This window comes from Leptonychotes weddellii, chromosome 6 (genome assembly GCF_054177405.1).
Source record: "Leptonychotes weddellii isolate Sample4059 chromosome 6, ASM5417740v2, whole genome shotgun sequence".
NCBI classification, from domain to species: domain Eukaryota; kingdom Metazoa; phylum Chordata; class Mammalia; order Carnivora; family Phocidae; genus Leptonychotes; species Leptonychotes weddellii.
The window spans coordinates 6,498,669-6,516,139 of record NC_138374.1 but is presented as its reverse complement, the minus strand read 5'-3'; the positions used below and the strand labels follow the sequence as shown (position 1 = coordinate 6,516,139).

At 50.8% G+C, this 17,471-nt stretch overlaps 1 long non-coding RNA gene across 3 annotated transcripts in view; it reads right to left on the bottom strand.

The window, feature by feature from the left end:
- Positions 1-395: 395 nt before the first annotated feature.
- LOC145722110 (uncharacterized) overlaps positions 396-17,471 on the bottom strand; it is a 115,637-nt gene continuing 98,561 nt past the window's right edge. The window contains exons 4-6 of one of the 3 annotated variants that reach the window (XR_014146134.1): positions 8,792-8,951; positions 966-8,414; positions 396-860 (exon numbers count right to left, since the gene is read on the bottom strand). This is a non-coding gene — a long non-coding RNA (uncharacterized LOC145722110). Of the gene's footprint in view, positions 865-965; positions 8,445-8,791; positions 8,952-17,471 lie in introns of those variants that run through there. The other 2 variants (XR_014146136.1, XR_014146135.1) reach the window with 2 other exon arrangements.

Genomic DNA, 17,471 nt, shown 5'->3' with positions numbered 1-17,471 from the left:
GGGAGTCTGCTTCTCCCTCTGACCCTCCTCCCTCTCGTGCTCTCTGTCTCTCATTCTCTCTCTCTCAAATAAATAAATAAAATCTTTAAAAAAAAAAAAAAGAAACCACGAACGGGTTTTTGAGAAGGAGCAGAAGGTGTAATGCCAGAGGTAGGGCAGCAGTGGGGGGAGAAGCTGCAGGGTGGGCACCACCCTCTGCACCCGAACGAGGAGGCCCGGGTCTCCCTGCCATCACCCAACCCATTCTGCTTGGAAGCCACCCAAACTCACGCAGCCCCGGCTCCACAAGGCACCAAATATTATGACAGATGTTTTCCTGTGTTAGGTAAAAACACCTGTAACTGGACTCACACTTTCCTAAACACTCTGGCAGATTTTTTTTTTTTAAAAGCACATTGCAGTCTTTTAGAGAGAGCCGCTTTTCTGAAAATCTCATGTTGGCTAAATAAAGCAAGATGGGACCAATTTCTGAAAGAGCAATGAGTCTCAGAGACTTAACTCTTTAATCCTGCAAAGAGTTTCACTACAGAAAATTGCATTGAGTAAAAAAAAAAAAAAAAGCCATCTTCTGAAAATTGAGAGAGACACAAGCCAAATTCTCTTGCAGACAAAATGAACCCAAGCGAAAGCTGACCATACAGAATAACCCGACTAGCAACCCTGGGGCTATAAGCAGCACCCACCCCGAGCCAATTCTTCACTTCCCTGTGCAGTGCTGAGAGAGGATCTGGAAGGTTCCAGACGAACAGGGAAGAAAATCAAGGAGGGAACAGCCAGCCAGCCAGCCCTTCCACAGAGCAGTCCTTGGGCGAACCACCACCAAGCATTTCATGTTCCCACCACTACGGTGACCCAGGAAACTGCCTGAAAAGAATGGGAAATGGAAGGCTAGCCTCACATTCGTTCATAAATGAATTCCGTATATATCAGGTAGGAGGTGGAGTCAGCCAATCTGAAGCCTGGACTCCCATGAAGGGCGCCGGGTCCGACTGCCCGTCCCTCAACAGCTGTGCTGTTTCCGGCCCGCCTGGTGGCCATCGACGCTTGCCCCTCCTCAGGAGGCAGCCAGGCCCGCTTTGGAGCATTGCTGGCTGGCCTTCCATTTCCTGGTCCTTCTCTAGCCCTCGAGGCCACGAGACCACGGCAGATCCGAAAGCGAAGGCAGAAATGAGAACCCCCTAGAAGCTTCCCTGTGCCCGCTGGATCCCAGGACGGAGCCCCAGCAGCACCCGCACCTCTGCCATCCACAGGCTGCATCTCCTGGGGGACACTGCGGAAGTGAGTGGGTTACGCGCTGTTTTCCGGCAGAAACAGCGCCAAAAATAGGCCTAGGACATCCTGCTTCCTACTTTTCAATGTGTACAGGCTGTGTTGGTTGTTTTGTTTCTGTCAAGTGTTTTAGAATTTATGTTTAAAAACAGCTTCCTGCCTTTAAAGTTTTCTGTCCTTCTGTTCCCCCAGTGCCCCGATCGAAATAACTTACTTGGCTCATCTCAATCAGAGGGGGTGGGGGACCCAAGTGCGCTGGTAAAATAGCAGACAGGACCCTGTAGTGGGGTTTTAAGGCAGCCTGCATCCACATCGTCACGAATGCAAAGAGAAAATCAGAATGTCCGGATGTCATTTCAGTCCTCAAAGGAATGACAGCACCGACTATCCTGGGATACATGATGCACGTTCCCCATTTCTTAGTAGAAAGGTGGAGGCTTCAGATCATCAGTGCACCCCAGACCCGAAATGGAGCCTTGTAACCAAACCAACCTTTCCAAGATCAGCGGTCCTCAAAACGGTCCCAGCCAGCACGTAACTCAAGATTTAGCCATTTCAAAAAGGGAAAACAAAGGCTCGCACGTTGCTCCTGTCTTGACTTCTTAACTAGATTATAAATAAAATGACAGCTGTGTTATGAAAATGAGTTTTGATTCCCACTCATGATGGGGCAAAAAGTCCACTCCTCTTTCGGGATGTGTTTTGGGGGCAGTGGGGAAGAAAGTGTGTGCTGGGACACCAAGCTGGGATACAGGCCTGGGCAAAAAGCCACAGGACAAAAATTACCAGGAAAAGCTGACAACTCCCCACACAAGGTCTGCTCAGGCAGGCGCTAGACGAAAACCACTTCCTTCCTTCCTCTCTGTAAAAAACCTCCAATAACAGCAAAAACCCTGCAAAATCTCCGCATCTCAGGTAATCCCCAACCCACCCCGACGCTGCCACACCTCACTCCATCACAATCTGTGTTTTATGTCCCTTCCCCTGTATGAGGTTCAGAACATTCCCAAATTCCTTCCTCTCACCTCTGAGATGCCCTAATTATTTCCATTCACCAGGGTCCAGCTCAAATAACCTACCTCCAGGAAGCTTCTTTCATTCACTCTCTGTCCCTTTGTCCATAAGTCCAAAGAAATCGACCCCTATTAAGGGCAGACCACCGAAATAATCCAGGGACTACATCAACTGGCACAGACAGTCCATGGTTTTCTCACTTAAGGTGACAGAACCCTGTCCCTTCTGACATGTCCTCTTCTCCATCACATGCTTGTTCGTTCAACAGTGACCAGACGGGTGTGACTGCACAGGGCACAGGACTCGATGGGGACAGCCAGTCCTTGCCCTCAAGGCACATACTGGGTGATGGGGGGAAAATGACAGGTGTGCGCAGTCACCAGGACGTGGTACCCAGGCCAGGGCACAGGCGCTCATCTGGCGAGGGTCCTGCGAGGGTCTGTGCACAGCAGGCCCCGAGCTGAGATCAGAGGAGGCTCCTCGGCCCTGGCGAGGGTCCTGCGAGGGTCCGTGCACGGCAGGCCCCGAGCTGAGATCAGAGGAGGCCCCTCGGCCCCGCTATCCAATGCTGCCTGCCAACAGTCCACATTGCCTCAGCCTGCCGTGCACGGCGTCAGCACGCGGGCCCCGACGGCCGTCAGGAAATGGTCTGCCAAGACCAACTGCAGGAGGTGAAGAGACCGACTCTCCACCCTGCTTCGGGAATCTGCTTCACCCATTCCAGGGTGCAAATGGGAAGGACCCTCTCGGTACACACACCTCTCCAACCAGGACATGGGAAACGAGCCCAGGCCCTCCAACGAGCGAGTACCATGGCAAGAGGGACAGGGAGGAGTGGCGATCACTCGGAGCAGGTGCACATGGGTACGCAGAACACGCCCCCCTCCGCCCGCGACCTCACAGCCCCGCTGGTGGCGCCAAGCCGAATTCTTGCCTGGACCCGGCTGGGCACCGGAAGCCTCCCCGGAGACAGAAAGCATGCCAAAGACCCCAAGCTTTGGTCTTTATATAGCAAGAGCCCCATTAACATCAGGATGTTCATAAAAATCACAGTTTGGTGGCCTGAGTGTAAATCAATCAGAAGCAGGAGCCTCATTTCAGTGTATCCCTCGTAGGTTCTGAAAAAGGAATCATAGTACAAAGAGCTGGCAGCCAAACGTATCATGGGGTTCTGGTTTCATAGTCCCCTCAAATCCCTGTAACTGGGACCTACCTAAGCCCAGGGACATCCTCCACATTTGCGTGGGGGCACTGTGTGCAGGTCTCTGGCTCTGCAAAAGCCAGGACTGCTCTGCTTGCCCTTGGACCTACTCCAAGGAGACTAGGCCTGGGTCCGTTGGAACCCTGGTTCCTGTGAGGTGTTGACTGAGCCCGAAAGCAAAGAGCCTTTCCTCAAAGGTGCTGTGACCAAATGAAATGCACCCAGAGCAAAGCAGGCTGGGGGCTCTGGGGCACCCAGGAGGTTTGATCCCAAACCCGGACAGAGACAGTGCTGCCAACCTGAGGGAGGGCAAGATCCACTGTGCTGGGAGAGAGGGCAGAAGCACCAGCCACTAGCTAAACACCACACCCCCACACCCCAGGTGGAAACGGGCGGCCCTGACACGCTGCTCGTGGAAACATGGGGAGTTAAAAGAAATCCGGCAGCTGCAGCGAGAGTCCACTTGGTGAATCAAGTGCAAAGAGACGCTGAAGTCTGCATTTTACAGGTGAGTAGCAATAGAGAAGAAAACACTTAACCTGATTCTCATCTGCAGAAAGTGAGGTCCTGACTGAATGTGCGCAGTTCTAGGAACCCAATCCCTAGCTGACAGACAGCGGGCACCCCAGGGGAGGAGCCATGACCAGATAAGGGAAAATGTGGATTTTTATCCCTTGCAGATAACTTCCATTAAGCTTCAACTTGACCACACTCCCTTCCTTTACTGATCCTTTACATGGAGCACATTGTTGCGGTCTCTTTGTCTATGCTTGGAGTTTAAAGTCATGTCTAGTTGACTATTGTATATTTACATAGCTAATGTAATTATCGCTAATCACATAATTACTGGAAATGTGCATAATTGCCTGAGCCAAACATATAATTATAATGTATAGCAACATTATGAATCCCCCTTTTAAAATCCACATTTCGGGGCTATTTAAAAATGGGTATTTATTAGAAACGATCTTGGACTACCTAGAGATGGCCAGCTTCAACACGGTTTCTGTACAAAGTGCTGGTAAGTGCTTTCAAGACCAAAACAGGTACAACAAAATAGCCTACAAATAGAAGACGAAGTGATTCTGGTCTGAGTCTGCTGACTCCTCTCTATCTGTAGGGAAAATACCAGCCAGTCCCACTCTATGGGCTCCCGTGGGTGTGAGCAGTGGAATGAAAGCTGCTGTGAGGGAAGATCCCCCAGGTGCCCGAGTGCCTCTACCACCTCAGCCATCTGGAAAACCTGGAGGCTCGGAGACATCTTTGCTTCTAGAATATTCTGGGACCATGAATAAACTTTCTTAGGGGCACGCCACATTGAGATGTAGTATTCTCTCACAGTGACACGCTCATCCCATTGAGAAGAGGAGAACGCCACTGAAGGAAAGTCTTCTTGTACCTCATCTGTGCAACATCTTCTGACTCCTCTTGTCCTCCTTGGTGACGAAACTGACATAGAAAGACTCCCAGAATGTAGAACTACTCCTGTGTTCAACGGATAGCAGTTGGTCTCTATTTTCCCCATGTCCGTGCAACCAGCCCACCTTCTCACCTCCTTCTACCTCTATGCTCATTGTGAAAATATCCTAGAGACAAGACATGTTGGATAGGATGGTTTATTTAAAAGGAGGTTCCCATCATTCATTTTTCTCCTGTAGAGGAAGGGGAGAGTCCTCTCCTGAGTTATGTTTCAAAGGGGGTGCTAATCATAGCTCAACTCATGCAATCACCAAGACCATTTTTCCACGTGTGTAAGACGTTTCAACAAAATAAAGTAAGATGAAATATCTACATTTTCCAAATTACATTCTCCATAGCCACAGCAAAGGATGGTGTTTAGTGATTTATTCTACCATAACCCATAATAAGGTGTTCTAACAAAAAGTCATCAGCAAAGCCATTCTGGTATATTACCCTTCTACAAACCCAGAAAATGCTTTTCTGGGCTACTTTTGCAATACTGAATGATAGTAAGCCCTTTCTCTGACCAACAGATATTTGGGGCAAAATTACACCAGCTCTGCCATGATGTAGTAACACAGTGAAACTCTGATGGTGCAATTCGCAAATGCAATATATCAATTATGCCAGCAAACTTAACAGAGTGGGAAACCAAGACCTAAATTATACACCAAAAAGGGGAGATGGCAGCCTGGCCCTGACCAGCGCCTGTTTTCACACCCTGCTCCATAAGAATTCTTACACACCAGCACTCTAGGACTGTTTGATATCAGGCATTAGTAAGAGCAGAGAACAAACTATAAATATCAAAACAGAGCGGTCACTTTAAAAAGAAAGATTAAAATCTGGCTTTTAAGTCAGCTTGAAAGACCATTATTCCAACTGATTTGGATGGAGTCCCAAAGACCGGCTGGTGAGAAGCAAAGCTATACTCTGCTCTGTGCTTAAAGCACGACAGAAACATCCCGTGGGGGTGGGGGTGGGGTGGGGGAGGGAAATGAGAAGGTGCAGCCCGAGTCAGATTCTGCCCTCTACCCTGTTTTCCCTCGGCTTCGACTCAGAGCCACAAAGGGCAGAGTGGCTAGGAGTGGCCACAGGGAGACCTTGAGGTTTCCAGGAGGAAGAGGCTGGGCCTTGGAAGGCAGGCAGGAATTCTGGAAGCAGCATCCGTGCAGGGATAATGCTCAGATTCCACCAGACTGGCTAGGCTGGAGCAAAAGTGTTCATTAAAGTGAGGGAGGGGGAAGGAGTGGGACCCAGGAGGGCCTGTATGGCATGGGATCCCACAGCCGGGGTTTGTGCTGGGGTCTTGAGGTAGGCGGGAGGACAGAATTCTGGAGATTTGTTCCCAGAGACCAAGAGCCGAGATGACAAAGTTCCTATGAACCCAGAGCGGCTACAACAGAGCAAGGCAGCTTTCATGCTTTTAATCAAAAAAATCAAAAACAAGGAGCTATAGGAAGTCCTGGGGGGCGGGGTGGATATTGGCAGAGGGAAGGAGACCATAGTTGGCGGGGCGTGATGGACGTTCTAGAAGAATATTAAAGAGCGGTCAGCTCGGGTTTACAGAACAGATACTGGTAACAGTCAGAAGCCAGAGATGCAGACGCATGAGGCCTTCAGGAGGAACTGAATCCACGGAACTGATCTGAGAGAAAGACCAGATAAGCAACAGCAGACTGCCCGGGTTCAGGGGCACACAGACCGACTGCTCTGCGCCTCACTGGTCGCGGCTGGGAAATGAGCACCACCTGTCCTGGCCTGAAAAACCTGCTAAGTCGGTGCCTCAACACGAGGGTCACAAACGAACCACCTTACAGCAGCTGTTACCTGGAACGGGACAGCAAGCCAACGTCTGGGATCGTGGATTACAAGTAACACCCGAGTAAGTGAATTTCACATGTCTGTCTTGATGGCACCTACTGAGAAATTTTAAAAATGGTAGCTGCAACCAGCTCAGGAATGTCATTCACGGATGAAGCAGATACTGAAACTTCAGTTATAAAAAGCGGGTGGGAGGTCGATGGATCATGCTCGGGAGAGGGGGTCTGAAAGAGCCGTCAATGGTTTTGCCCTTGCGGACAGCCCTAACAATATAGAGGGGAAAGGCCACAGGCTCTCCAATCCCATTCTCGTCCCCGATGGGGTACGTCTAGATAAATCCTGGGATCCTGGGGTGGGGTGGGGTGGGGGTGGAGGCAAAATCAGCACACAGGCATTCTGCCTACGAGCCTTGGAGAGTTGATTCACTAAGTTTTCCGAACAGTAACCTAAAACGAAGCACCTTTCCACCAGAGGTGAGAAGTAAACTGAATAAATCCCCACAGGATCAGGTGAACCCAGATGGTGGGACCCGACCAACCAAGCAGTTCGCCTGGGCTCTTCAAGGAGTGTCAGTGCTTCTGAAAGTCAAAAAGGCCAAGAAAAAAATGTTTAGACGAAGGGGACCAAGGAGACATGGCAACTAAAGGGGTCCCTTGATGAGTTTCTGCACAAACCAAGCAGCTGGAAACAGATGCACGGGGAAAATGAAAATAGGCGGTCTGTATTAGAGAATGCTGCAGTGAGGTTCAGTCCCCTGGGCGGGGGGGATTATGGCACTGTGTTTACATCAGGAGAGGTCCTAAAAGGGGACACATGCCATAGGTCCTTGGGAGTGAACTGCCACATCTTCAACTTTCGTTTCGATGGTTCTGGAAAGTCCACCCACCCATTCATATACACACACACACGTATCACTATCTGTACATCTATAGGAAAGCAAGTGACAGCAAATGTTCTCAGCTGGTACATGCAGTTGAAGGGAGTCTCAGTGTCCCTTCTAGTCCATCGATCTTTCTGTAGGTTTCAAACTTCTGCCATGTTTAGCAAAACCTTTAAATCCCAAACCCCCGACACGGCAGCAGAACCCAGGGCTGTGGGAGGGCCAGTGAACAGTGCTACGCTCTGGCGTCACGGAGCTCTTGCCGGGCACACAGTCACCTGGTACAACATGTCCTTGATGCCTCCACCCCGTGCGGCTGGACCAACCGTTCCATGTGCGCAGCTGGTGGTCCAAGCAGAGTGCGAGCGCGTGCGGGGTGGGGGAGCTGCAGAGCCCACCCTGCCGGGCGGGGGTGCTGGGGGCTGTCCTCTGCAGCCCCCATCACAGACCCTGCAGCCAAGTCACCGGTCACAAGGCTGGGCCGACCCAGTGGGCAGCGTGGCCATGGCTGCCAGGAGCACTCAACCCCACGCCCGAGGCCGTGCGCTCTGGATTTCTTCCCGCTCCCTAATTAGGAGGGGATGGTGTTTAATCAACATCTCAGAGGTTCGTCCCCAGGTTTCCATTAGATTTTAATTATGTTTATTTTTCCTTTCATGAATAAAACACTTCCAGACATTTTCAAAGATACCAGGGATGTGAACACATAATGAGGGGCAACGCTGGGCTCTTCAGGAGTATCTTGGAATTCATCACTGGGAATACCTTAATCAGAAACAGATAAAAGTCCAGAACCTCAGAAAGTGAAAAAAGATGGCCCTGTTACATGGTGTCCTCTCATCTGCAGGGTGACCTTAGGGTGTGCGCAAGAAACAGATGGAGGACCACTCCCTCCCCAGCTGTCCTCCTAGCCCCACCCCCTCCCCCGGGGGCCGGGCACCCCTGCGCGCAGGTCAGGTCTGGTGACCACGCGGCCCAGGACCCGGGTGGGGGGTGCTAGGGCCGGGGGTGGTTTCTGGCTGCAGTGGGTTTCAGTCTGAACCGGGAACCAGGTCCCCACGGGTCAGCGGTGAGCGGGGCGAGGGTTCCAGGGCGGGACTACGCACCTTTGGTTACAAACCGCCAATCACGCTGGCTCTTACCTTCACAAATTCTGTCCAATCGCTGTCGCTTGACTTTGTGCTTATCCACAAGGGCCATTCTTTATCGAACTTTGCAACTCTCTGATTCAAAAGGCAAAGCGGTCCTCTAAGAACTTAGGGGAACGCGCAGGAGTCTGCGGGCATTACGCCACTATGAACCCTGAAACAAGGAGAAAAGAATCCTTACTCTCTGGACAGCCTGGGGGCAAGGACAACAGGTCATTCAGGATTTTATTGCCCCTTCCTACAAGGGGACCTGCCACCAGTGCTCACTCTCTTCCCTCCAACACGGGAGATGGAGGTGGTTCTAGTCCGCTGTCCCGGTCTCCCACGCTCCGTCTCAGACAGGAAGGGAGCGGACGCACAAGACGATTGTTACTTGCGTCTGCAAGCAAGTAAATGGCAGCATCTAGAGCTCGTGCTTTTAACTTCAGGGCCGTCCACGCCAACTGCCGACAACCTGAACTGTTAGTAATTCGTACTCCGACGCCAGAGACCACGCTATGGGGCCAGCTGGGCCTGCCCTGTGCTGAACACAGAGGGGCGGAGCCTTGGGGGGGACAGAGCATCAGGGGAGCAGGTCCCAGGCCCACTGGCACTGAGATACAGACACCCAGCTGGGGCTGCAGGACAAGTTCTCTCAAGGCCTTCCACCAGGCAGTTTACGCGATTTCCCCCCGAGAGCCGCTGCTCAGCACGACACCTGGCCCTGACCCCACCGTAAGAGGATGGGGCAGGAAGCCACGCGCCACCTAACCACTTAAGCAAAGTGCTGGTCCAGGGCCACCTTCCTGGGCCTCCTTGGCATCTGGAGGGAGCCACAGATGGCATCGTGACGGCCGTGTCCAGGCTGCTGGCCTTGACACCGGGCAGCGGCGACCGGGCCCACGCCCGTCCGCGGCATTTCGGGCAGAAACGAGGCAGAGGAGGGGTGGCTCCCATTTGGGTTGAGGGCTGCAGGAGTCTCCAGAGGGAGAGCCACATGCCATCCGAGGAATGGGGAGCTGCTGCCCAGCTCGTTTGTGGAGGGAGGCTGGCGGGGGGGGGGGTAGTGTTCTGGAAGGCTCTGACCATCACTTCCTGCTCATCCAATGTACCAGTTGAGGCCACAAGTCACTATCTGCCCCCCCACAATGTCCGAGCTTTTTTGACTCATTGCTGTGGTCTTATTTTAACAACATGCACACGCACAGAAAAAGTTGTCCTTAGTTACCCAGCAAATGAGGGGGGATAGAAGACAAAAGTGAGGCTCCAGGGTTAATAATGAGGATTATTATGTATGGTCATCAATTATGCAAAAACGCTGGGAGTTACTTTATCAAAGGTCAGAATACGGGTCTGACTAGGAGAAGGCAGACTTCCTGGTAGTTAATGGCTTATTTCCCAGCAATGAGGTGCACCCCAAAGATTTATGGCAATAATTACACGATTTTTTTTTAAAAGAGCTAGGAAAAAGCACAATTTCCAATCACATAAATAATTAATGCAACATCCCAGGGATACTAAGCCCTACCCAAACCTGGGGAGTTCCCCAAACCTGCACTGGCCACACCAGACTAGGGAGGGGATGAAGGTTGTCCGAAAGCAAGTGGGTCAACCAACACTTGGGAGGTCCCCGGTGCAGATGTGAGGGACACATTATAAAAAATTCTGGTTTTGCTTTTACTGGGCTTTAGGAAAGGCACGGAGCGAAAGGGATTCCTAACTCAAGCAAACGGGAGACAAGAGTCCCAGACAGAGGGACAGCAAGGCCTCAACCCTGCACACGAATGCTGGGGCTCACAAGACACCCACGGGGCGGCCCCGGGCCCCAGAGCTCGGCCTGGCAATTTCCATCTGCTTGGGTCCCGAGTTCTGCTCATCAGGCTGCATTGTGGCCCCTCTCCTCCATGCCCGCGTGAAGTCAGAACCTCGTGTTAGCCGAGGGGTGAGAGAATTAATTAGTTAATATTTGTGAAGTGCCTTAGAGATGAAAAATGACAGCATTATCATCCTAGGCAAGTCAGCTTTCACACCCTCCTCCTCCCATTCTCCAAGTGAGGCCTAATCATTCTTTTTGCTTTGCTTTGAATTTTAATTTGTATAATTAGATGGAGTCCTGAAAAATTGATAAGTAGAATCTCGATTATGCAATCAAAGGAAAGATCAGGCATCGCCTTACACAAACAGTCTGTGTCCTATTATTTAAAAAAAAAAATGAAGAAAAAGGGCAATGGACTCCCACGTCTGGGTATTTTTGGGGCTGGGTGTGTGGGTGGGTGGGGGTCTCTATGCTGGCCCCTCTGTGGGGCCCCCTCTGGCTGTGGCACCCGCCCATGCTGACAGTGAATTGAGACTCACAAGGCCACCAGGCAGAGCCCGGTCAGGACCTCGTGGCAGTGACCGCTGATTCACAGAGCCTCGTCCCTTTCCCCTCAGTATATCTTCTGAAGCAAGAATGTATGAAATGTGACATTTTCCTCCTCGGCTCTCCCGGGGAGCAAGCTATTTATGAGGACTTAACTAGCATACCCCTCTTCCTGATGACAGGGACAGGCCCTCCTCAGAGTGGAGCCACGAGCTTCGGTCTCTAGCTGGTGTCCACACGGGGATGGCCAGCACCCTGCGCCCTCCATGCTGGCCCCGGGCTCCCCGGGCAGCGCCCGCTGTGAAAGCCACCATCCGCCTTTACCTTATACCAGTCTCCACTCACAAATCAGGCCCTTTTCTGCCCCTGAATTGATCACCACTATCATCACTCAAGTCCGTGTTTAACAACAAATCGAGGTACACATAGAAGAGAAAGAGGAGGGGGGATGTGTCCCACTGTCCTTCTTTAGTGCAAACCATACAACTTCGAACCACGGGCATGGTGTTGTCACAGGGGGGAGCAGAATTCTAGAACCTACTTGCGTAATGACCGAGGGGAAGCAGGCTCCGTGTTTGTAAAAAAAAGGGATGTTTTTACGTTCCTTGCCCGCGGTAGCCAGCCGTGGACACCGCTCCCTCCGGCTGAGGCTGGGAGGGCGACCTCAGTGGAACTCAAGAAGGGTCAGAAGGAAAGTCAGGTCTTCTCACAAGTAGGATCACCAATGCCAAATCTTACAGAAAAACCACCGTCGTCTTCTCCTCCAAAAGGGAGATCCTAAAATTGCAGGGCAAACCACAGAAGGGCCCACCTGACCTTCTATTAGCTCGAGATGAGGGGTGATCCAGGGCTGAAAGGTCTGCGGTCAGTGAATCTGGCTCATTGTAGAAGGAGAAAGATGCCTGCATGAGAAAGATACTTAGATTCTGGTCGCCACCAGAAAGCAGCCGCAAGGGTGGGAGATGTGTTCCCTGTGGGTTTCCAGGAGAAACTGGAGATTTAAAAGGGGCAGCAAACAGGAAGTGCACTTCATTTTATGACCACTTGCTTGTTTATCAAACACAAAACAAACACCCAAAAGCGAGTACAAGAGAAATGGGTTGTTCCCCTCATCCAACAATGTCTAAAATCTAGGTGGATTGATTTTTACTGAATAGGACCATTAACAGCCCACCTGCCCGGACCAAACTCCACAACGCACAGAAACCCCAAGTCCTTACTCATTTACATTCGTAAAATCACAAGTTTTAAAATACGCCCTCAGTTTCTTTATTCTAATTCCTAGTCTCCATAAATATTAGGCAGATGATAAGAAGTTACACCCAGTAATTGATGTCTTTCCAAATGAAAATTCTTCTAAAACCATGGCAATCGCCTTCAATTCTTTTTAAGGAAATCTACTTAAACATTACGTTAATAAAGAGAGACCAAGCTGTACGATGAGTCCTCAATATATTGCACGGTTCTGCCCGCAAGGGGGTTAGAGTTTCGGCTTGAGAGGTTGAGATGATCCAGTGCAAGGAGAAAAGGCCCCCCACAGCCCCCCAACAGCGTGGGTACAACAATGGCTCCCACCTTTCCGAGCTGGGATCCCCGAGGGGATGATGGCACCACTCCTCAGGTCTCCTTTGCCCCATCCTACAAGGCTCTAGTGATGTCCACAGGCTTGCTCACCAACCTGGGAGTGACCCAGCAGGGCAGCAGGCCAGGTACCTGCTGGCAGGCCAAGGTCAGCATATTTAGTGCCTTGACAATGCTGATCCACCGAGGCCAACTGCCCAGAACACTCTCGACTCTTCATTGAGACCCAGTGGAGTCAAGTGGTCCTCAGGCTACCGCCAAAAGGACCTGTTCCAGCATTTTCAGAAGCCAAACTGGAACAACAGATTCCTTTCTTGGGGAGACGGCTGGGTAGAATCCTCTGTACAGGGGATCTGGGTTTTGTTCGGTAAAGTCTATCTGAAGAAATATTCTATAGGGGTCAGGGATCAACGGGAAAAACACTGGCTTAGCCTTCGGGAAATGGTTGACATACTAGCACAATGAACAACAAAATTATTAAAACTGCATTTTAAGGAAGAAAAGGAAGCTTTGGGGGGGAAGATCAATTGTGGGAAATAAGCTCACTGAAGTCAATTTTGTAAATGTCTCAGACCCACTACTGCTCTTGGATTATTTCCTCAGTAGCTTTGGGCATATTTAAGGTTTTTCCTTTTCTTTTTTTTGAAAGGGGAAACCAATGGTTCGGACATCAAGTGGCATATCATAAGTGTAGAGGTGACTCCCAGCCCCACAGGCCCACCCCAGGCCCCAGAAGGAGGTAAGCGGCAGCACTAAGGTAAGCCTCACTCTGGTTCCTGGAGCCAGACCTGTACACCGTTTGGTAAGGCTGCTCACCTTTCCCCCAGGGAACTCCTGGCAGCCCGACTCGAGGGTGACAGGGTCACACCGTCACACCCTGGTCACATGCCCTCCATCAATTCCACGGGCCCCACCCTCTGATCATCAGAAGTGCACGGTCAGCATCAAGTACCATTAGCAGAGGCCCACCGCACTTATCCAGCACCCAGGGGCCAGGCGAGCTTCAGAAGTCAGAAGCATTTGGATCTTTAAGAAGCAAGAGAGTGCCTACACCGTGTTATGGTAGACCCCCAGATCAATCATTAGAATTTCTGCACCAGGACACAAGAATATGCTCACCCAACTGGATGAACATACAGGATACAATTACCCTCAACAATTCAGGCCAGGTAAAAAATCTGCTGCCAAATGGGTTACCAAAGAATTAAAGGTTCCAGAACTTTCTACAGTTTGGATGTGAGGCTAAGGAATTGTGGGCCTGGAATTTTAGGCTTTCCGTCCGGCCCCCCAGCAAAATATTCCCTGGGGCTCTGAGGGAGGGAGAGAGATGAAGAGTGAAGAGCCTGTTAAGGTCACCCACCTAGAAAGTAAGTCTTCTAGCACGAGGAAGCCCAGGGCCAGGGCGTGAGTCCTGTCAGGCCGGAGGCTGCCCCCAAGAAGGAGCCAATGTCAAAGCCACACTTGTGCTGAGACCAGCTCCTCCGCCAACAGTTTCGGGCGAGTCCTTCTGCTTGGTTACGATTGTTAGCACATGAAAATACCTTTCCCGGCGTTAAATGCAAAACTCAAGAATTCTCAATATTTTCACTTGCTAACAACTATCACCAAGAATAGAGGACTGGAACAGCACCGATTCATGATTTTCCTAATTGGTTGTTTTGTGTCATAATGAAAATTAAGTGTTGGTTTTCCCACGCTGAAGGAAATGAGACTCTCCCGTGTTCAGAATTTTCACACATTTTTAAAGCACTTCACCCACAAGTATGCTGCAAAAATTAATATATTCATTTTTATAATAAAATGGTCTTTAGAAACAAAAGCAAACAGAACAAAAAAGATAAAGGCAAATAAACAAATTTTCATTTAAATTAAGAAACGTAAACCACCACCTTTTATTCCCATGGTGCTGAGACCGAGGAACCATGGGAACACAGATGGGGTTTTTCCTTCCCCAGTTTTCTGACCTCTCCCTCCTCGGGCATGACAATTCCGATCTGGAGCTGAGAAGTTCGCCTGGACAGGGTGAAGGGAGGAGCATCCTCAAGTTCCATTATGACCGGATAACTCCTCTTTTGTTACATACTGGATGTAAGAAATTACTGTAGAATATTTGCATCTGAGCGAATAAAAGTGAACACCATACAGAGGAAGCAACCAGAACGTCAGAAAGTTCTCATGAAAGGCCTGCAGAGGGGCCGTGGGCATGGTGAGGCTTTTGGGGTGGCCACTCCAGTGCCCCAAAGGTCACCTGAAGGTGATGTTTGCAGCCTGTGATAAGACAGTGCACCCGTGTGCATTTGCTGTGGTTCAGTGCAGAGCAAAAGCACTGCTAACTAACGGCCACTAAGGGCCTGGACCTGGAGGGCAACCAAGGCAGAAGCCACCAGGGGACAGCGATCAGAGTGTACACTAACATTGTGCTTAACTTTAAAATAGCCTACCGGGGGGACGCCAGGCTGGCTCAGTTGGAGGAGCATGTGACTCTTGATCATGGGGTTGGGAGTTCGAGCCCCACGCTGGGTGTAGAGATTACTTAAAAATAAAAATAAAAAATCTTAAAAAAAAATAAAGTTATTTATTTGAGAGAGAGCAAGCATGAGTGGGGGGAGAGGGAGAAGCAGGCTCCCAGCTCAGCAGGACCCTGGGATCATGACCTGAGCCAGCAGATGCTCAACTGACTAAGCCACCCAGGCGCCCCAATAAACAAACTTTAAAATAGCCTATTGAATGGAGGGTGGGATGGGGGAGGAATAGGGTGGAGAGTAAAGATTTAACACTTTCAAAGCAGTTTGGATTATTTGCTTATTCTAACATATGAATTGCATCTGTATTTAAATGCCTAATAAGGACAATCTTATGGAACTAGTTAGTTGGCAAACAAATGGCAAGATCTTGAATTTTAAAAAAAATCTTAATGTTAGATTTTGAAGACCTCTGCCTCCTCGGCTGCCCTCTTGGAACATCCGCCTTCCTCACGGGACACAACTGTTTTGCTGCTCCTCTGAAGATTCCAGCCTGCTTGTCTCTTGACACCGTGCAGTCCGGAATCCGCATGTGAGGGGACGCTCTTTGCAGTCTTGGCTCATTTGCAAAGCTAATGGGAAACCACCAGTGTGGGGCGGACTGTCTCCTGGTCTAACCCTTCCCAGGAGCAGGCCGGGCGCCCAGCGATGGGTCCCTCTGGCCGGCAGAGGGCACTGCTCGCTCGGCGTGGCCTTCCCAGGCCCCAGAGCCCTGAGCTGCTATGCTGGGACTCACCCTGTTCATTTCAACCCCAACTTGGACTCTACCAAGAACCTGGAGAAAATGAAACCAGATACCTCCAGAAGGAAAGGTCTGAGCTGATTTCAGGCTGGCACACTGCACCTTCCCTCAATCTCCGGATGCAAAAAGAACAGATACCTCCAATCAACCTTAAAACCAGGGATGTTTTTAGATTTAGGACCATGAGCACCTGGGCAAAAGGGAACACAGGCAGGCCACCCCACCTTCAGAGCTGAGTGAGCCGATGAGGTGGCTCATGGATCCAGGAAGGGCATGGCCACCCTGAAGGATGATTTTCCATTACGCCCATGCTTCTTGTTTAAAGACACATCAGTGAGGAATGAACCATAGCGATGAAAAATGAAAACAACTTGGCAGGGATGTAGTTTCTAAGGAGAGGAAAGAAGAGGTGGAAACCGAGCAAAGGCGCGTCAAGGTTTCCACCATGAGGCTCAGTACCACGTACACCTGGTTAATTGGTAATTGTGCAATTCTCCTTGACCCCCAGCCTCAGTGTGTTGTGAGACACAGATGACCTCAGAATACACAACTTTTTCGGGAGACACTAACAGAGAAGGAGGTCAAATGAATTTTTCCAACCACGTTGGGGAATGAATTCTGACCAGCAGGCAGGGCCTTCTCCCTGGGCCCCTTAAATGAGCACAGCAGAGGGAGAGCTGACCCCACCAGTCTTCTCTGACCACGTTCGAAGAAGCCCACACACGGATGCAGTAAGTCAGCTCCCTCTCCACACCTGTGGGCACCCAGATGGTTCAGGTTGGGGGGGGGGGCTGGTTTTGTTCATGGACACTGAAGTAGGGGTGACGCACATGCCTCATCCAATCCCCACAGCTCCCTAAGACCAGCACCCTCTCCTAGCCCCATTTCAAAGCCAGCGTTGCCATAGCAACAGGATGCCGCTGGGCAGCAGGACTTGGCAGGTCAGGTCTTTGAAGAACCCCACACTCAGGCGCCGGGGTGTCCCACCTCGCCACCAACTCAGTCTTCTCCAGGAAGCATCCTAGAAGTCTCTCCTGCTCTTTGCTCTCTGCATCTGACACAAGCCCCTTGCCATCATGTTCCAAAACACACTGAGTTGGAGCAGGGTCCTCGACTGCCCACTTTGGGGTAGACAACCCAGCACGGCGTGTGGGCCACCTGATGACCCAGGAGAAACAGAAAGAGGCTGCCAGGCACGGCCCACCAGCTCCAAGGCTGGCAGGAGAGGGGATTCAAGTCGGTCTGTTGGAAATAAAGTTATCAATCTGAACGATGGCTGGCTGGGTCCCTTTGTTCGCTTTCAAAAAGCTGGTGTCTGGAAAGATGACCTCTAAGAAACAGCTCAAAGCGTTCACTCTGAACCTGCCCACCTGCCTGAAGGAGCAGGGTGAGCCAGCCTCCCAAGTTTGGTGCCGGAGGGATACAGTAGCCAGGGGAGGACCAAACCAGGTACACCCCCGAGCAGCCCTGCAGCCCGGCCCGGCCCGG